Source organism: Chiroxiphia lanceolata, chromosome 10 (assembly GCF_009829145.1).
Source record: "Chiroxiphia lanceolata isolate bChiLan1 chromosome 10, bChiLan1.pri, whole genome shotgun sequence".
NCBI classification, from domain to species: domain Eukaryota; kingdom Metazoa; phylum Chordata; class Aves; order Passeriformes; family Pipridae; genus Chiroxiphia; species Chiroxiphia lanceolata.
Genome location: NC_045646.1, coordinates 19,769,147 through 19,791,065, shown reverse-complemented (window position 1 = coordinate 19,791,065; position 21,919 = coordinate 19,769,147). Strand labels below are relative to the sequence as shown.

Here is a 21,919-nt window from a genome sequence, read left to right as displayed (position 1 = left end):
CTGGCCAGGTATCAGCACGTGGCACACAAAACATATTTTTTGGTTTGTTTCTTATTCTCCCACCTTTCTCTCCTCAAAAAACTCCAGATGTATTCACGAATGCTTTGCAAAAGAAATTCAGACAAGTATCACGAGATAGATTATTTCTACTGGTCAAATTCATAAGCCTTTCTATACCCCAATATTAAATATGCACAGTAAAAGAGCATTACGATTAAATTGGAAAGACAAAGGGAATAAATAACATCCGTTAAAGTTTCACGTTATGCTATGGAAAGACATTCAACACACAAATTTAGTACTTATGCATGAAAATCCAATTGACACAATAGGTTATAACCATTCCAAAGAACCTATTACGGCCCATCATGTAAATGGTTACACATAACGACACAGCCATTACGGTCTGCGGGGCTTTGCAACAGTGAATTAAAAATTCTTTACCAAGAACAGACTTTGAGCGAATAGGCTCAAAGGAGCTGTTGCAATAAACTATGCCAAGACCTGTCTTAGTAACTCCCAATTATACATTAGCCCACTAACGCAAGCTGAATTGCTGAATTTTGGAAAGGTTTAGTTACAGCACAGAAAACAGAATTAAAAGTCAGAATCCTTGAATATGTACATATAGGTATCGCTGTCCTTTGAGGTTTCAGGTAAGAGAAGAAGCTGTCTCAGATGTCAGTGGTACATAACTCTTAGAGAGTAGATTCCCTCTTTTCCCTTTGTCCCTATCACATAGGGCATTTACACAGCAATGGAAATAAGATCAGGGCCACTACTACCTCTTTTAAACTGCTTTGCATTTGTATGTCTGTGTCTTACCTTTAGCACAGAACAAATCTGTTTATGGGAAATAATGTAAACACGAACACTGCCCATGAAATCTTGGACCTCCTACTACTTTCCTTAGGGGAAACAATAAAACTTAGGCATATTTATTAATAATATATATTTTTTCCATTGCACCTCTCAGTTCTGAAGCCCTGTTTTAGCTTTGCATAGTTGCTGCAAGGTAGCATTTTACTCACTGAATGGGTGGGTAATGTGGTAAAAGAGCAATCCAAACAAAAAGGCAAGAAAGCTAAAATCTGAACACTGGGTGCACCTAGTTCTGTCTTGTGCTAACCAGTGAGTTATTAGTGATGCTTCAGTTAATGTGTATGTTCTTGCCAAGATCTCTGTGCACTTTCCTTGACAGGATGCTTTTCTTTCAACAAAGTCCCTAGATAGGAGTAAAGACTGTTTAAAGGAAGGTTGTCTTTTCAAACCTTTCAAACGATTACAACATTGTCTGATTTTGAGAAGCCCATTTTCAAACATAAAAGGGGTCTCATCATCACACCTTAAAAGCACCTGCATTCTAAAACTTTTGCTAGATTTTTGCTGAAACCTAAATGTCAGCTCCCCATATATTAAAGCCCAATTTTTCCTTTAATACTCCTGACTTTCTAAACCCCTTCCCCAGACAGCAACATTACACACATTTTTCAAGGATGTGTGAGTTTTTGCTGATGGCCTGTAGTTCCCCAGATACTCACCCATCTGGTATTCCTTTTAGGATATTTCTCTGTAGACGGATAAGACTGAAATTTGGATCAACTGTATAAAATCCCTGTGCATCCCCTGGCTATCCATGGTGATAGCAGCCTTCTGTACCCAGCAGTTCTTAAGAGATGCCATTTGCAGTGCAACAGCTGAGCAAAGCTCCCAGTTCCCATTTCAGGTAAACACTGACTCTGATCACTTGAATAGGGCAACATTTTATCAATATCACTGAGAGATCAGAGCCTGTCTAAATCCACAAGCTTTAAGGTTTTTACTAATTATTGTGGGGCTGATGGAAGCCTATGTTTCTTTTCAAACAAATTATCTTTCAAACATCTCTATCTCAGCTCTCTTTGTTTTTTTTCTCCTGGGTTGCCTCTTTATTTTCATGGGAGAAAAAAAAATATGTTACGTTCTTTACATGCAATAGGTAGGCACTGAACTGTGAGCATAGCCAAATCCCATGGTGACTGGATGTCCACAGCCCAATTTACTTCACTCCTCCTTTCAATAAGCAGGCAAGGCAAAGAATGGAACAATTTTGCTTATCTACTGCTTGCTGCCCTGTTTCAGCAATGGGTGGGGAGGCAGCACCATCTCTCAATCTGTGCAGACATTTTTCAGCTGCATGCTCTGAAATTGTAATTTTGAGATGTTTATAAATAAGTAAAAACCCGCCTGTATTTAATGCAATGTGATATTTGCATAATTACTTTTCAAGGTAATGAGTATAACAGAAGCCAAACCACAGACGGTTGAATATCTTTAGAGCAGCCTGTGCCAAAAAATAAACACAGAACTCTTATATCAAATTGCAAAGCAGTTTAGAACCAGAGTAATTTATTTAGGGAACAATAAGCATCTCTTTGTGTTGGGCAGGTGGCCAAGGTGAACAAACGAAAGACATATATGTAATTGAATATTAGATGAGCCATCATTTCATTTCACCACCATTTATCTCTTGGAGTATCTGTAACCAACCCTGCTGAATAAAATGTTACAGAATAAAGGTAGCTGTCAAACTACCTCCTCCAAAGCCAAGCAAACAGTTGGGCCGAAGCAAATAACAACAATTTGAAAGGAAATACTCTCTTTGTTAAGTGATGAAATCAAGACCGACATCAGCCCAGCACACAAAGAGCTGGTCAGTGACATCCCTGACTCCCTGCATAGATGATAAATTATCCAGCAGGTGGGAGGTGGGTGAGAGGTGCAGATGGCTAACCTGTATGGACACAAAGCAAGCAACTGGCCCACCTGCACAGCCAACCCCAGAGACAGAGGGGCATCAACTACTAAGTCAAGGTATGACAATGCTTTATCATCCACTTACTGCATAACCCATCAGGGAGTAATTAATATCAATATTATTCAAGGGTCTGCAGTGTCTTTTTCAAGACCATTACAGAACTTTGGAGAACATTGGTCCATCAGTAAGACATTATTTCTACACAAGAAGAGGTAGTGGTCTTTGGGGTCATGAATGTTTTGACAATTCTGACTGAAAATATTCCCAATTTTCTAGCATAGTTAGTGTTTGGAATGGGAAGAGACTCACATTGCACCTCTGTACAATGTGAGTAAGTGACTTGATAGATGAATTCAAATTCTGAAGCACCCAAATCCAGGTATTATTTTAACACATTTCACAACATTTTAAGAAAATAAAGCAGAGCAATAAATATGTAAACAATTATAAACACAGCCTGTTAAAACTGTCTGGTTTGGACTATAATGTTATGATCTAGTGCTGCTGAGAAATATGTTCTAAAAGCTAGGAGGTTCTACAATCACAACTAGAAGAGGACACAGTTTTAAAAAAAGAATTAACAAAATGTTTTGAATAAAGTCTCTTTTTTTAATAAATGCAAACTCACAACTTTTAAGTCTCTCAAAATTGCTTCTTCAGCTAAAACCATCCAGATAATACAGAGTTTTTAAATAGAAGCAGAACTCTCTCTGTATGTATAAATACATTTGAGAAAAGACAGACTAGATATTAGCAAATTAAAATTACAATATAGGGAAAACACATGTCCGTGTAAAGATTTTGGCTACTTGCTCCTGGCATAGAAAACAGATTCAGAAGTGATGTGCAACTGGAAGAAAATTCAGGCTCTGAAATTCAGCGGTAAGCTGTATACAGTAAAAGACAAACTAAACTACTGGAGATCAGAGAGGATTCATTTACACTGAAAGACTGAACATTAACTTGTCTGTTGTGCTGCTGAGGACCTCAAGCTTCCACTAACATTACCAGGAATGTTAATGTGTGTAGGAGAACAAAGTACTCAGTATCCATCTAAGTGACAGCAAAGCAAGAAAAAGTAACAGCCTGCCTGAAAGGTGTAAACATCTGAGAGGAAAACGAATAACTTACCAGGTAGCATCATGACACCACGGTGTTCAGAAAGTACTGCTTTGACCTAAGCAGCTGGTGTTATACAAAATTTAAATCAACAGTGAATATGTTATGTATTGCAATTTTTTTTCAGGGACAAAACTGTTTCCAATGATGCCCAGCATTAGAGGGTGTCCACAGGATCGCCAGCCTCATCCAGTGAGGAATATTTCAGCTTAAGGAAGAGAAGGAGAACTTTAAAAGGACATTTCCTGGAATATGCATGCCACAGGAAGGTAATCTGTCAGATTGAAAGCTCAAAACAGAAAAGTCTTGTCCCATTAACAGCTCAACAAGAGATCAGAGCAGCATGACCAGACCCCACTACCATGGCCATATAGCAAACCTATAGCTCAAATACCTGGGAAATCATTTTGATTTTGTTTCCTGGCATGAATTCTTGCTTTGTAAAATGTTTTCCTTTCTCAGCTGCATAGAATTTGTGTTTCAACCATTTATTACTTTGCTAGATTCAAAGTGCTTCAAAAATTCATAAGAAAATTTGGTTCCTTCCCCTACATTTCTTTTGCCATACATATGTTAAACAACAATTCAGAGAGAAATTTCAATTGTCAAGAGCTCTTGTAGCCATACATCAATCTTTTTAATAGAGTTCACTGGGGTTTTTTTCCCCTTCTTCACAATAGTAACTAAGACAGACTCTATAAATTCTGGGATTTTGGTCTGCAAATAAAAATCTTCTGGACGTGCCCTTGCATTTATGAATGTGTTAGTTACTATGAGATTTTTGCATTGCTTGCTTTTAGCAGCTCATGGCAGGAAATAAATAGTAAATCTAAGATCAAGTCATTAATTCTACTGTAACTCAAATGCAGTAAGAATATATCACAAGACTCAAAGACTCATAAGCTGAAGGGGAAAAGGTTTCCTTTTTTTTTTTTAAAGAATCTCAAAGCATGCATTCCCAAAGTCATTTAGACATATCAGTGACTTCTCTAGGATTACCTTTTTTTTCCCCCAGAAAGCACTCTGAGCAGAAATGACATTGCATTTGCTGGCAATTTTACCCTTTGAAACGCTCAGCTTTTCATCAGAAAGTCCTCACAGAAAGCATTATTTCTTCATTTTAATCTTACTGAATATATACTTGATTTACACAGCCAGCTCTGAATGGGCAAACCCTTGTTCTCCCAACACTGTTTATCTGAAGGTGAGAAGTCAAAATGGGGTCATAAGAAAACCTAACCATCCAGAAACCAATTTTTCAAAGCAATTTCTGACCATCATGAGACAATACAAACTAACGATGCAGAACTCGATGCTCCAAGAACTCCTCTTAAGCTAAAGAACCAGTGGCTTTTGGTCATGAATTCTGAGCACTCTGGACTCAGTGCACAACAGGTGGGCTGAGTGCTCTTGTATCGCAGCTCACAAAGTGATCTGTGTAAGGAGGGGCAGGTTACAAAAGCTCTGCCTACTGTGCTACCCAGTGTCTTGACCAGGGATCAGCAGCAGACAGAAGAGTACAGGAATGGTGATAGATTCCAAGCTTTCATAAGGCATGGCTTAAGGGTTTTGCCAGCCACAGGGAGCTTCTTGATATCCAAGAGCTCACAAGAATTTTTTTCTTTGAATTTGTGTCCTGCCATTTAGAGACCCTGACAACATTTTGCCTGTGTTAGACACCTCTATGGCAAGGACTTTCACCCCCTTCAGCAGCAAAATCAAACCTGAGTTTAGAAATTCATAATACTGGCCTGACGTTTAAAATTTCTTTCTACCAGATAAAGCATCTAACATTGCTTAACTTCTCTATAAATGTCTATAATGACGCAAAAACATATTCCCAACAAGTAACTCATATGGAACTGAAATAAGACATCTGTAAAGGGACTTTCTAACAGAAATGCCAAGTGAATCTTGGTGAATCTTTTTTATAACTTATCAGGAGTGATATCTGGAAATTTGAAAGGTAATATTCATTAAGAGAGTTAAGTTTTTCCCTATTTCACCTGTGTTCATATATGTTTACATACGCCTGAGTGATCTTCTTTTTAATATTAACACTTGCCTAGCTTTCTTTTGGGCAGTTATACCTTCTTAATTTTCCCCAAGGTTTATTCAGAAGTAGGTATGTGGACAAGAAAATGCTTTAGATAATTCTTTTAAAAACTCTGCAGTACAAGTTACCTCCACTTGTTAAATTCTAAAAATTCCATTTTAGGGAGTGATATTCATCAGTCTTGTTGTCACTGGTGAAAAAATAAAATAGAAATCTATCTGGAGGACAAATCATGGAGTTGTGTCTCCCAGTCAAGCAGAACCAAGTTCTGCATTTTCTGCATTTCCACGAACTTACTCCACCCTAAAGGTACCCTATGGTAGGAATTTAGAAGTGGATGAGGCCACCACATTGTGGAGCAATTTGGTAAAACATTCTGGTGATATTATTTTGTACAGGTCTTTTCTCATCAAACACTTACCTAGTGAATTATTCACTGAGGAATAAACTTCAAGCAAGCCCTCATTGGCGTCCCACTTTTGCTATAAAACTAGAAATCAAATCATCACAAGCTTATCCAGCCAAACATCTACTTGAATTAGTTAAACACATTAAAAGTAGCTAAAACAAAATAAAACAATAAAAAAGCCCTCTCAGCCGAATTTGTTCTTAATTAAACACAACAGACCAACTGTGCTGTGCACCTCAGGAAACTTCAGGAGCTGCAGAAAGCTCCAGATTAGATTACTGTTTATCCTTCACAAATCCATCAGGAATTTTGCTCGGCTACAGAAATGTTTTGCCTCGTGTTCCAGGTGGAGTTTCTCTAGGTGGTCAATCAGAAAATTCTGCTCACAGTGTTGTTACTCTTAGCCTCTTCTCAACATTTTCTCCCAAAGTAAAAAAAAATTAGTTATTTCTGAGTGAGGAAGTGAGACTGAGAGAGTGATTTAAAAAGTCCAAGGTAATATATATCCAGAGGTTAGGAATGTTTGCTCTCTCTCAAACCCAAATCACTTCCCTTTCCCTACCAGCAAATGTATTTGACAACAAAGGCATCCACAGTACTTAACACAGCATGTGAAAATGGTCTTTTGAGAATTACATTACAGGGCCTTTGTGTCCCAAGCACCACAGGATTTAGGGCCTTAGAGACACACCATCCTCAGAGACACACCATTAATACAACACTGAAAGTGAGCTGATAGAACAGCCTATTCAATGGGATATTCTAAACTCAGTATTATGTTAATGAAATAATTTACATTTTATTAACATGGGAAGTGATAGTCTGGTTGTGTCTGCTCAGTCCAGAACTCTATGAAGTCTCCTGGGACCTACTGGAGGATGGAGACAACCAACACATAAATACTGGGAAAATATGAGCTCAACTAATCAGTCAATGGAAAGTTTACTCAATTCTTATTTCCCAGACCCAGACTGGGGTGGGGGCGCAGAAAAACAAGGAAAACAAGACAACTTCTGCTACAAGAGTATGACTTCAGGGTGCTGTAACCTCTGCAATGCTGCAGTGTCCTTTGCATAACAACACGGGAGGTTGTCATTACAGAGTAATGACCCTTTTTTCTTGTACACATGCAGAGACTCTCACAATTCACAATCTCAAAGTTGCAGAAAGGGGTAACTATTGCTAAACTTTGTAGAGCTGACAATTACAGAGGAATAAGAAGGTTTCTGCATCATTCCTGGTCACCATCTGCATGAAGACAAGAGTTAAACTGAGCTTTTAAAACTTGGAAAACCTACATTACCTCTGGCAAATCCAGACAACTCATACATTCAAAGTTTCGTTCAGACCTATTTGTAAATTAATTTAATACATCAGGGCCACCCCACCCCATCTTTTATATAGCAATACAATCAATATATAATCACATTTCCATTATTTCAATTTCCTTCCCTGGTTAGATGGAAGTGCAACTGGAAAGCTGAGGACATTTCCTCAGTGTTTCAGTGAAAAACATTTTCGGGATAGACCTTGAGCCATCTTAACCACTACTTGTCTGATCAAAAACCCTCAATTAAGCTTCGCACACAGGGCTGGATGGAACTAAAATCAAATAATATTCATTTCATCGCCCAATAAAAGCAACTCCTAGCTAGCTGTATCATTAGCTCAATTTCAAATGCAAACCCTGGTACTCAACAGAGAAGAATGATTCTTATTTCAAGGGTGTTTTCTCACCTCCTGCCAATGTGAGACTAGTCAGCACGACATTGATTAGAGGAACTGAAAGTGCCAGAGATGTTGAAAGGGAATGGATGACAATTTCATGGTAATTGAAGATTAATTATATTTTTCTAGCAAATAATCACTGCAAGTTCAATGTTTCATTAAAAAAAAAAAAAAGGAGTGGACGAACCACCTTTTATTTTCTTTATCACCAAACCTAATTAAACACTTATAGAAACATATATATATATATATATATATATATATATTATTCTGGCTACTTTATACAGTCCTCTCTTCCTCGGGTTCCTAATTGGGTCTTCTCCCTCAGGTTCCTCCTGCCTACAGGTTTCACAGCAGAATATAAACTCACTGCTCTGGGCTGAGTTCTAGAAGCACAGGGCACCTAAAAGCAGATGTTGCAATACCTGCCCCTGTACTGTGAAATGTGTTGTTCCATTTATTATAATTTCACTTATCCTGGGGACTGTATGCATTAACCAGGGCAGGTATGAGTTTACAAAAGTCCTGTACTTGTCTTTCTTTTCAAGAGGCAGTTATAACCTACTTTCTCTCATTACCTTGTACATTTGAAGGTAAATAACTTCAGCTAGAAAATCTCTCTGAGAGCACATGGCTCAGTTGGCTCAGTTTCATTGGCCAGTTCATTGGCCAGCTTGGCTCAGTTTCATTGGCCAGCCAAGCTTGCTAAAGAATATATTTTAATAGGCTACCATCTGCAACCTTCCCATTATAGCCTATCTTCCAGGATGTGTGATATGTGACAACTTTGTTAAATGCCTATAGGAGTAATCTACTGTGCAACATTATTTCAGAGTGTCACACACTGGAATTCAAATTATGCCATTCCTTTCTCAAAAGAAAATTACCATAACTTCAAGGAGGAAAGTAATTCTGAGAGTTATGATGTATTATGATGTATTTGAACCCAAGTTTAAATCTTTATATTAAAATCAAAATAATTTTGTGGCTTAAGGGGCACTCAGAGGAAGGAGATCAAGCAAGAGGAAACAGAAATTTCCATGCACTTGCAACTTCCCCAGCAAATCTTGCTCGCCATTGCAAGGGACAGAGTTCAGTGGTTCAATTGTCTTCTTCCTCCTACAGCTACTGAGAATGCAGATGACCATTAATGGTTTGGGTTGGAAGGGACCCCAAAGATCATCTCTTTCCAATCCCCTGCCATGCACAGGGACACCTTTCACTATTCCAGGCTGCTCAGAGCCCCGTCCAACCTGGCCTTGAACACTTCCAGGGATGGGACATGCACAACTTCTCTGGGCAATCTATTCAGTGCCTCACCACCCTCACAGGGAGGAATTTCTTCCTAAAATCCAGTCTAACCCTGTCCTCCGTCAGTTTAAAGCCATTACCCTTTGTCCTATCACTACACGTCCTTGTCTCTAGACTTCTTATTAGATAATGATATCACAGGCATTGACTTAGTACCTTCAAATTCTATTTCACATCATCTCAGTCCTTGGAATCACATTTTTCTGTAGGCTTTTTCTTTCCAGTATATAGAATACAGATTCACCAAGAGTTCTAGAAATTATTTCCTTAATAGCTCTATTTCCTCCCTTCACAGATACTAATTAATTTTGCACTGCCTTTCAAGCATGAAGATTTCATTGCAGAAACATCAACAAGTCAATAATCAAGCACAGAGAATTTACTGTGCTAGGTGCTGGGGATGGATACTGTGATGAAAGTTTTTCAGAAGGAAAAAAGAAAGTGGAAAGGTCAGTATAGCTCTTCACACTGACATTTAATTTCCTCATTCCATTTAACTATGCAGATCTCAAAGTGCGCTGGGGAGATAAAAACAGGATTTATGTTGTGAAACTTGAAGTTAAAGCCAAGGACCACACAAAGAAAAAATCCTGAAGCAAAGCTAAAGATCTGGTACAAAAGAAAACAAACAGTGTGAAATAAAATAAAAACTACAGCAGGCCAAACTTGACCAAACAAATAAACCACCCTGGGAAAACACATATGTTTTAACATTGGGTGCACAATGTACTAACAGAGAGTTGGGCAGAACTCTTTCCCTCGGAAGCTCTTCCCCACCACATGCATTAAAGTGTATTTACAGCAGTGCAGGCATGAGCTCAGTTTCCCCTGAGAAGACTCAGGCCACAGGATAGGAAAATGTATGTCCTTATGGATCAATGAATAATAGCCATCTCTTCATCCTCACAAGCTGTAGTGGAAATTAACTCGTAGCAATACGTGCAATTGATTTTCATTACCAACCCCCATTATTATCAGCTGTCAAAAATCATCTTTTGTAAGGGACTTCGAATGAATTTTCCACTTAAAATAACATTATCACCCTCAGAGAAAAAAAAGTAATGGGCACAGAGTATTTCACCATTCACAAATTATCTTTACCTTCTAAATTAGAGCAGTTCCTTGAAAAGTTTTTTTTTAGGTGAAAGCTGCAGTTCTGATTAGTCCTGACTCCGTGGTGGATGTTCACTGTTAGACATCTAAATTAGAAACTAATTTTGAAAATGCATCTTAATATTAAATGCAGATTAGATGCCACACTTTAGGCACCTGGGGACGAAATATATGAACTTTCAGTAACATTAATATTAGAACTTTCACTACTTTTTTTCTATGCACACTTCAACAAAATGCGACGTTATGGGAACACAAGCAAGGATTTTTAATATGTTTCAAGTTCTGTTAAGCTATGCTGTTAAGCCTTAATTCTTAGTGAATCCTAAGTGAATATTACACAGCTCTCACAACATTTTGTCAGCCATATAATGCCTTTTTGTGTCAATAGACATTTAAGGGTACCTAAACATATATGGCAAAGTCCAGAATGAAACTGAGCTAATATTTTGGGTCCTGAGAAGCTAACAAGAACCTGACAAGTGCTAATGAGTTCCCGTGCTCATTCTGCTTTCTTCTGCATCTAGAAAAAGAGATGAACTGCCATCTGCTATTAGGTAGCCACCGACAGCGAAGATGTTACAAAATATATTTCACTTGCACAAGAAAGAAGAGCATTGAGCTAAAAATGTTAGATCAGTACATCTGGACCCCAGTGGCTTGGCCCAATATCCCGTACATTTAAGGACAGGTATGAAAAACTGAGAACCTCTTTTTCTATCCCACTGTATAATAAGGAATCTCTAGTTTAACATTAATCAGCAGAAGATGCTTTTTCCATACCAGCTCTCACTATTAATGATTCCTGCACTGTTTATGAACCTTAGTGGGAGAACACTCTGCTTTCACTGGTACCACTAAGGAGTGTATATGTGTCCAGGTAGTGAGAAGAGACCACTGCCCCACTGTTATGATGGAACACATGATCTGGAGTGAAGTACTATCCCAAAAGACTGGCAGAAACAGCAGATGAATTCTAGGACAAAAATGAAGCTAGAATGTTCTGATACCAGCCAGATATAGACAATGCTGCTACCAAAGATTTAGAGGCAAGTGCATGGAAAATAAAATGAAAACCCTATGTTTATTTATTCTATACTTTCTTATATTTCATAACTATTACGTTCTTCTGTCACTAGCTATTAAACTATTAGGACACCTAGGCCCTGAGTAGTGCAGCTCAAAATCCTGTATCCTGGAACTTGGCTTCTATGAGCAAAGGATCCTAATTTAGAGTACCTAAATCTTCCTTAAGGTTTTAGTCATATTCAAACCTCTACTTTCAGCCTTATGGATTTTCTTAAAACCTCAGTTTAGAATTGATTTTAACTCTTCTTCTAACAGATCAATAGCTGTCCTTTCCTACCTGGAAAGATAGTCTTTTATACACCTCTCAAGAATGAGCCTTCTCCTATAAGACAAGAAACAAGACCCTGTTAAAATTTTATCTGTTCCTAATTTCTCTGTATGAGACAAGTGTTAATATGAGAAAAGTTTTATTTTTTTCTAAAAGAGAGACCCAAGTGTCAGGTGAAGGAATTTTTGGATACTGAAACTACATTACTATGTAAACATAAAGATTAGGAGTCATAACTCTACAACCATAAAAGGGGATTTCTCTATGATGTTAAACATCAGTCTAATTAGATATGGAAACAACAAGTTACTTTGCATAAGCAAGGTAGACCTTGCAGTTCAAGAGTGCCATAATACTGAGTTAAAAGTTCCTGTTCAAAATCAGTCAGAACAGGTATTTAAAAATAGGTACAACTAATAAATTGAATTAGTCTTCTTATTGTTTAATAAGAAAAAAAGATGCTTTGTCAGAAACGCACTTATTATCAGACTTTCTGTCCAAAAACTTTGAGTTAAGGTTCTGTCTTAATATTAGATAAAATTCTAGAAATAGGAAACAAATCAGAGACCTGTTTTAGTGCCAAGAAAGATATTCACAAAATCTAAAATATGAAAGGCTCATAGAAGCTAGTGAGCTACATACTGTAGCTGTCTTATCTGACCAGCACTGCAACATAGTCTGCAAAATGTGTTTTCACCTTCTTAGACATCAATTTTTCTATATAAGATTTCAGTGGGGTCCTTAAATTGTAAATATCTCCAGCATTTAATTACATGTACTACTGATTACAAATTTGATGAGGTTTCAATGCTCAGCTGCAAAATCTATTTTTTATCTAGGGAGATGAAAGGTATCTTCTTCCTCACAACAGATATACTGGCACAGCTGCCAACAAATAATTGTCACGAAAGGCAGGCATGGCTTTGATGCTTAAATCATGTCATCCTTTACCTATCATGTACTAGATTAAACTCAAAGCCTCATTACAGTTGTGATCATTAAATTCAACCTGGCTAAAACATTGTCACTCTCTCCTGGCTTACATCTCCCAAGGTAGCTGCTTTCTTTGGGTGGAATGAATCTCTGAAAGGATGGGGTAAAGCACATCAGACATAACAGAGTCATCCAATCAGCCATTGCAGACAACCACATCACATAACTCTGAGCATAATAAAATCCATCCTAACACCCAAGTGTGCTCATGTCCCCTCTGCTCCTGTAAATGGCCACTCCAGATCCTAATTCCATTCATAGTTCTTCCTAATTTCCACCATAAATTTATTCAGGGGCACTGTGTACTCATTTTTTGTTATGTCAGCATTGTTCATCATCTACAATAGCTCTTCCAACCTCCACAGTGTTTAAACCTCAAGTTTTTATAGAAAAAAAATAAGATCTTCTCTCTACCTTTGTGTTTTGGCTTGAAATATTAATTTTACACATGAAGATATCGATCCCCTTACTGCCCCTTTCTGCTGTTCTGTGAGGGGGGAAGAGAAAGCAAAGAAAGCAGGACTCTTTTCTAAAATCATTCCCTCTAGGAGCAAACTTGACTCCTCTAAGGACAAAATGAAACTTGCATTTCCTTGCCATGTGCAGTAAGAACATACATGCACAAAAACTGTGCTGCAGCCTTTAAGAACCAGGCTGTTTGCTGAGGTGTCTTTGCTGCCCCAGGTTGAAAGTGTCGATTATCACATTTGTGTTTTGCTATGAGCAAGGCTATGCTTTCAGAAGATATTTATGCAACCACAGGGAAAGTAATTAGGATGGATATTGCCACTAGTTCTTCAAATCACTTAATCACACTTTTCTGCTTTGAGCTAGGAATTATTTATCATAATTTCCTTGACAAACTAAATGTAATACATAGTGTTTCTCATTTTAAGAAGCAACTTTTTCTTCCAAGTATTTATCTTTGTTTGAAATGTTCCTGTTAATGCCGAGTCTACAGATGAATAAATTTATATTGACAGGGATAATACATAATTCAAAAGTGAAGCTACTGTCATTTTGAATATTTAGAGAAATATTTTATTCTGAAATACTAATACTTTCAGAATTCTACTCCTACAGTAGTGTTTCAAATTAATTGGCAGTTCACATTTTCATTTCACTGCAATCTAAACAGTAAATGGCTGTGCATTTTCATAACTTTATTTTTTTTAGCTATTTCTAATAGTTTCAATCAGCATATATAATTAATTAAAGCTTGTATCCAACTGGCTCCTTTCCACAGATTAGAAATGACACAGATCTTTCCGAAGCATTATGTTGCTGGATAACTCTATTACAGACACATGAGAGTATTCTAAATTAATTCTGTCTGGATGTGAAAATTAGTATTTGCTATTCATATATACTCCTTTAGGTTTTCTTTGCCAACATGGTCATGCCATTTTTCTTTCCAAACTGCCCAGCTCTCTAACATATACCTCCCATGAAAAGCATGTATGAGCTAGGTGCATTACAGTCCACAGACAAGTGGTTCCTGTCATATTCGCTGTAGCAAGGTACCTTTAAATAATTCAGTAATTCTGGCTGATAGTGTATGTGCCAGTGTTTGCCACTAAAGTTCCCTTTGTTGATAATTAGTAACATTTTTTTGGAGCTGTGGTGCTCCAGGGCTTGCTAGGAACAAAAAAGTACCTCTGCTTCTTATTCCTTGCACAAAGAACATGTTACTGCTTTTGCTGATTGCTCTCCCAGTGAAAAGGCATTGCCTGACCAGCCATCCTTTCCCACAGCCTTTGCCATCCCTTGCTGTCAGCCTCCAGCTTCCCTGCAATTGCCCCAGACACCTCTGTCCCCGCTGGGTGGGAATGGACCCCACTAAGCCAAATTCACACCTGTGAGCAGCACAGACTCGCTGGTTTCCTCGGATCCATCACAACAGATCAGTGGCAGAAAAGTTTAGTACTAAAATAGATGTGAGAATTACTTGTCAAACTTCAAAGTTAGGCTTCTGGGTATAACACTGAAAAAGGGCTGTTTGATGGAATATAAGGAATATCATTCCCATCTCCATCTGAAGCAGTGCTCTTTCCTACCTTCTTCAAATATACCTCAGTCAGGAACTCCTTGATATCACCTAATACCCAACAGAGTTAGTAGACTTGTGACCTTCCAAATTATCCCTGACACCTGGTCATTTTTACTTCTTTATAACCCTGTACATATATATTGGTACAAATACCACTGAATGCCACAAAAACATATACAAAGAATATCAGTTCAGACCTGATCATTCAGGAGACACAGAAACTATTAAAGACCTTTGCACTCTCCTAGGAGTTTCCATTTGTCTATGGAGTGTTTTTTCTATTTGTCCTGTTCATCCTGACAGCAAAAAGCTCATTAAATACCAGTTGTTCACATATTTCTTACACTGGTCATCTCTATCATATTTACACACAGCACACTAGGGCAGCTTTTCTTACCATGGCTCCCAAGCTTTGCTATGGATGTGATGCTATAGCAAAACCCATGATAAAAATCTGCACTTCAGACAAGCAAAAGCAGAGATTTAAACTTGTAGATTCTCTCTAAATTACTTTGCCATTTAACTCTCCTGCTGAAGAACTCAACAGCTGTGTTACTACCTAGCAGTCAAGAGAGGAAACTTTATAGAAGCATATTCATGGGAGCTCTTTTTGGAAGATAGTTTTCAAGGGATCAGATCACAATTTAAGTTCCAAACTGAACAAAAGCTAAAAATGTGGAGCAAACCATCAGGCTGAAATAGGTGTTTTTCCAAAAGATTTTGACTGAAATTGCAGCCAAAAAAACTGCTTTTGAGAAGATTTTGATATCCAGTATCTGTTTGCCACATTGACTGAAAAATATTGATGTAAAGAAAAAAAAAGATAAATTAAGCAATCCTACGTATATAGCCTTTCCTTTTTTTCATATATGATTACCAATAGGCTTGACATACTCAAATAAAATTGTGAGACATGCAAAAACCCCAAATATTTTGTTAGATTTTACAATCCACACATATACAAACAGCAAAAGGACTACAGAAGTCATATGTGAAATTTGTGCTAGATTTCCTGCAGACCTTCAAAGAAATGAGTATGGTTATCTATCATAATACTAAATTTTTTTTTTTAAATTTTTGGTTTTCTGAGATTTTCCAATGGCAAAGATGTGTTATTACACCTACAGGCCTAATAATATTTAGATAAAAATACTATTTAGGTTATTTTAAAAATAATGCTCAACTTAAGACAAGGTAGCACAAAAGAGAACAACTGGATTCAAGACAAACATGTCAAAGCTTACTGGATCTGACTCAAAGTCAGCTGGGAAGTCCATGGAAAGGTTCCCATTGTCCTACAAATAGCTGTTCTATCAAGACAATGGAGACTACATTATGTACTAAGACCCCTTTGTGACAACTTCATTCAGTGTTACTGGTTCAGAAAACATCTTTTCCTGGCTTGACTGATATTATGCCACTGCTTTTACTAATTTCTGTCAATATTGTAACATTTTCCTGTAGGTTTATCTTTGCAACTGTTGAGTTATATATGCTATATATTTATATTGACATTTCATATAATAAAAAAGGGTCTTTGCAGTTACTTTGAAGTGAAAAATCATCAGAAATATTATCAGAAGATTTAAAAATAAGATTAATTACTACAGTTAAGACATCACATAAAAACACACCATACCATACTAATATTAATTCCATAAGCTATTCAAAGACTTCATTTGTAGTAATTTCAAAGACCAAAGAATCCTATTAATTCAAAATATCTCCCTTTCCAGTTATTTATCTTTTTCCTACTCAGCGTTAGGATGTTCTCTTGAAAATTTTCATAATATGTTTTGCAATTGTAGATATCATCTTTTAATTAATTCACCAACAACCGTGTTCTCTTTTCACAAAAACAGACTGCTCTAGCACTCTTTAACAAGCTGCATTTATTCAAATTAGAGGGGTGAAACTCTAGATAAGAAAGATGAATTTGGGTACTAGGCAATTGCTTAGAAACTTTTTATGAATTAGAACAAATGATTGATTCAAATACTTCATAAAAATGGCACTACATACCAACATTTGTTTGTATTATGTTTAGTTATATTTGAATAACTCAATAATAGCCTAATTTCAATTTTAGGACTGCTGCTTTGACAATAAAATAGTTTCATGTATAATTTAGGCCTGACCTCAGTTTTGCCTTGGACATATAAAGCACATCATGTAAAAGAAAGGAGATCAGTTTTTAAAATAATCTTGCACTGCTGTATTGATAAAGTGATCTAACTCCCTAATTGATCCAGTAGCCCATTACACGCCTTATATCACTCAAGATTGATTAAGTGATAATAGCATTTGATGTAGGTCTTATACCATGAAACAAACAGTTCATCACACCAAAACATGATGAGGCTGCAGACTGGACAATCAATGGATCCATGCAACGTTTATTTCCTACTCTAAAATATCACTAATACCATATTCCGTTAGAAAACACCACTTGGGCTGTCCTTTTTTTAACCCTTTCCTGTAATTTGTGTAGAAAAGAATATTTACAGGGTCAGTTAAGCTGAATTATTTTTCTCTTTCCAAATTTTGGAAACCAGCAGTTCATCAGGCCACTGAACGCCCAGGCAGCCACGTGTGGGTGTCATTTGAACACATGTGGAAATGTCAGACACCTTTACTCTGCTTTTTGTGAACTTTGGGTTACGTTGTGTGGTTTTTTTCAATATTGACTCTCAATGTAAGTTGGTCAAGTAAGAAAACAGACGATCTGATTTGTTCAGTTACTTCTCCTTTGTTTTTTTTGGCAAATGGTGCTCCCTCAAAGTCAGCACATGGATAGTGTGAGGAGCAGGATCTTGCCTTGTCTCCTGACTACTGAAATGGTACCAACAAAACCCCACAAAAGGTAGTTATAAAATTATCAGTTCTAGCCTGCTTTAATATTCCTCCATTGATTAGTACTAGGAAATAAAGTTCAGCACATGAAATTGTTTTCCCCTCTCTCAGAGGTTGTTCTAAGCTGATGCAGTGCAGCCAGTGAATCAGCTGTAAAATAGGAGTTACAAAAAGTGAACCATTAAAATCACTTGCCAACATTTTCATCTTCTTTTCTTATTTGCATGCAGTTTGACCATAACCACAGATCCAGGCAGTTGTTCTGAATCCATAAAATTGCAATAATAAATGACTTATTTCAGGATGCTAAGCCAATCAAGAAAAGGAGGGGATGGGGGGAAAGCATGTTAAAAAAGTGATTATGTAAAACAAAATGGAATTTTCAAACAGAAAATAGATGTATGTGATATTTCATTTACCTATTTTATACATTTGCTACATCTGGAGTATTCTTTGCAGACAACGTTTTTTATTGTCAGGGTCTCAAAGCTTCCATTCCCTTTGAAACATTAAGATCAATGGAATGGGGCTGAACCAGCTGATAATTGGACCCAAGAGCTTTTCAAGTAGCTATTTTTCTCCAAAATATAAACTGTGTATCAGGATCTCATTGATTCTCAAAGTGTTGGTGATAACTGCTTTTCTGCAGAGGAGGTACTATTAGCATGTCTTTTAAAGCAGGATTGCCAGTCTGAATCCACTAACATCAGTCAGTAACAGTAGCTGCTCTCAAAGCATGCTTTTACCCACAGAAACCAGCTTTTGGAAGGTAAATGTACATTTACTCTGAATATTGGGAACAACTAGAGCTCCTAATAGGATAGTGAAAATCTCACGAGATTGTTGTAGAACAGACAAGAACAAACAAAAGCAGTAACTGAGCTGGAGGAACTGAAATTACTTATTCTGCATCCCGGGCTATTTATACATTAGTGAGTCTAATTACATTTTTCCTTTTTAAATATAGATTTTTTTTATTTTTTTTTTTGCTTTAGTTGACTCATTTTAACTTATCTCTAGATCCATAGTTCCCAAAAGGATGGCAAAATATTTCCAGAAATACCCATGGTCTGTGTTAAACCTGTTCAGATGAGATAGAAAAATTCTTCAGAAAAATTCTATCACAATATAAACAAACTATTCCAAGCATTAAACACATTCCAAACAAACAACAGGACATATGTCTATGAATGGCTGTCCACAGCTAGGACAAGAATGGGGAGTGCTAGTTTCCAGGCTCCAGTTTACAATCTTCTTCCCAAATGATCTCAATAGTCCCTCACTTCCTTTGAGGTCAGCACACTCACAGTTTACCCAGAAGTAAAGTTTGGGTAAAAAAAATCAAACAAGCCTATGAGAAAAACTCCTGGAAAAGAGCACTGGCCTATTTTCTCTTCTAGGAAAAAGCTGTTTCTCTGCAGTATTTAAGGGACAGCCACAAATGTGGTCTTGAGTACAGGATTACCATTTTTGGACTCACGATTTAAGAGAATTCAATATCCTCATATGCTGAATTAACACATTTTAATGCATTTCTTAAATTTCCCAAACTAATGGATTAGGCTGACTCTTGCTGGACTCAAGCCTTTGCTAAAAAGAAAATGACCCCTTTTTAAACACAACTCTCTAGTTTTCTTCCCTACCTATTCTCTGCAACCAATAAGGGTTTAGTTAATTTTATGATCTTTGTATCATTACATTAAAACCAGTCAATTTTTACATGCAATTTCATATTAATTACATTGTCCAAAAAGCCTGCTGCTCCTCCATTGGAAGCCTGTCTTATTCATTCTATGATTTTGTTTTGAACACATGGATGGACAAAATTAAGACTTTTTGTCAATCTAAAAATGCAATTGCAATCTGAATATATTTTTATTTTCTATATATTCTATATATACTTAATATGTACATTATATACATATGATTATATACACAATTCCTATTAACATAGGAATAGCCGTTAACATTGGGACATTTGTGTCCTCTATGACCTTTATTCCAAATTTGAACACATTCCTCTCTGCTTTTACCACTTCTGGTTATATACTTTTGTCTCTAACACTGCGTTTTCCTGTGACTTTTGTCCCACTTAACCTGAGATACTTTTGCTTCTCCTTCCTTACTGACATTCCTTTCCTTTTTTGAAAGTCTTCTATAACTTTAGATAAAAAACTGCTAAGAGCTAAATATCAGTTACTGCTGGTACGCAAAAGCTTCAGCTCTAAGTTTGGAACTGAAGAGATGGAAGCACTTGCAGGATAAGGTATTTTTCATTGCAGCCTTTGCCTGAACATACATAACAAATGTGCTTGACAAAACAAGTATGAAATTGCTCCAGGCAAAGGGCATTAACAAATTGGCAAATCTGGTGCCTTAGGGAAGTGACCAAGATGAAGTTGCCTATTCGAAACTGCTGCTCTGTCACTGGCTAAATATACACTTTCTTCAAGTGCTGCAGGGTGTAAACTGAAAGGAACTTGCTGAGGGGGTGCTGACTGAAGGCTTTGAAGGAGACTTCATTTGTGATCGGCACAGTCCAGTGATATGTTCAGCTGAACTGTTCTTGGTATTTAGGAGAGATATTTGTCAACCCTGTATCATGGATCCATGTGGAGTATCCTGTCAAACTAACTTATATCTAACATAACTGGAACTCCTTATAATGCCCAGGTTATTGAACTATAAATTATCTATTTCTGCATATCCAGAAGAGGTAATTCATGGCCTTCTACTGCCACATTCACAGATGTATAAATTGACCTGAGGAATATTTTGATATAAGATTGACATACAAAGTGAAGAGGCAAAAGTAGATTTTCAGATTGATATGCAATACTCGTCCACTTGGTAAGAAAAGGCTTAAGGTGCAAGAGTTTTAAGAAAGCAGACGATGGAGTAAAGTTCTAACCATTCTAACTAGGATTTTGGTGAGCAGTTAATTGTGCCTATATCTGTGTATGGTAGAACATACACAGCTTTAGACCTTTAGATCTAAAAAAAAATTAAACAAATACTTCTACTGCTCTTGGTATTAGCAAGGAATATAGCTGCTCTCTGTGCTGCAACATCAAAGCTGGCAGGAGATGTACAGCTACCCATTTATCACAGATTTCTGGGAGACTTGAGAGTGACCTGGTGTTCAGTCATACAGGATTCAGGTACATTTGCAACTTCAGACAGATTGCAGCGTTAGTGTTACTGACTTACAACAGCAGAAAAATTCACACAGCCGAAGTGAGAGCACAGTTTCCAGGGCTTTGTGTGAATTAACAGTTAAAAAACTAAGAGATGTGTTTCCTGACAAAGGCGAGAACTGCTGCATTAAAAACTTCAGACAAGGTTAGGCACAGCTGAGAAAACAGGCAATAGTAAACACTATGCAAACATGAAAAGAGAAGCATATCAAAGTGGGATGTAAAAGTGCAATTTTTGTAAGTAATAAACTGTTCAGTGGGAAGCCAGGAAGCAGCAATCTTTCAGCACTTGAGGATATGTTCATTTGTGATTTTAGCTGTATAATCTGGTTGTTTGCAGTATTTTGATTCTTTTGGATCTTGCACAAAAAGCCCTCCTTAGGCCTTAGCAATACAGTATTCCACCTCCTAATTTGTTTGCTACTCAGTAAGATAAAGGAGTCCTTCTAACAGGCAGCAAAACCAGGATGTCTGCAAAACAAACTTTCAGAGATAAAGTTTCTCAAAGACCTAGCCAAATGGCCATCATGTCCCCAGTTTTAAAGGTTATATTGCAGATAATGAAGTCAACTTCAAAACAGAAGTTACTGACAACTTTCTAACAAGGGATGTCAGCCACTAATTGGAATTTGAGGCCACTGAACTCTGTTCTCATCTACTCTGCAGAAAACCTGCAAAATTCCACTGCATGCAGTAGTGTTCTCCCTCACTGAAACCAGTGCCACTGAGAATCTGGCAGGTGACATAGTCAACTGCAAGGGCTATTATTCAGGTACCAGTGTTCAGTGCATTTCACTTGCCAATTTTAACCCCAGGGATAACAGTCTGAACACTACTAAGGCTCTTGAACAAAATAATTATGACAAAAAGTTGCAGTACATGCTGTCTTACTTCCTTCTTTAACAAGTCACAACTCCTGTGGCAAAGGGATCCAAG

At 37.2% G+C, this 21,919-nt stretch overlaps 1 long non-coding RNA gene across 1 annotated transcript; it reads left to right on the top strand.

Moving 5' to 3' along the window:
* The first annotated feature begins 3,824 nt into the window (after positions 1-3,824).
* LOC116791640 lies at positions 3,825-12,753 on the top strand. Its single transcript, XR_004358803.1, has 4 exons — positions 3,825-3,931; positions 4,044-4,185; positions 9,716-9,869; positions 11,061-12,753. It is a non-coding gene; the product is annotated as an uncharacterized LOC116791640 (long non-coding RNA).
* The last annotated feature ends 9,166 nt before the right edge of the window (positions 12,754-21,919 follow it).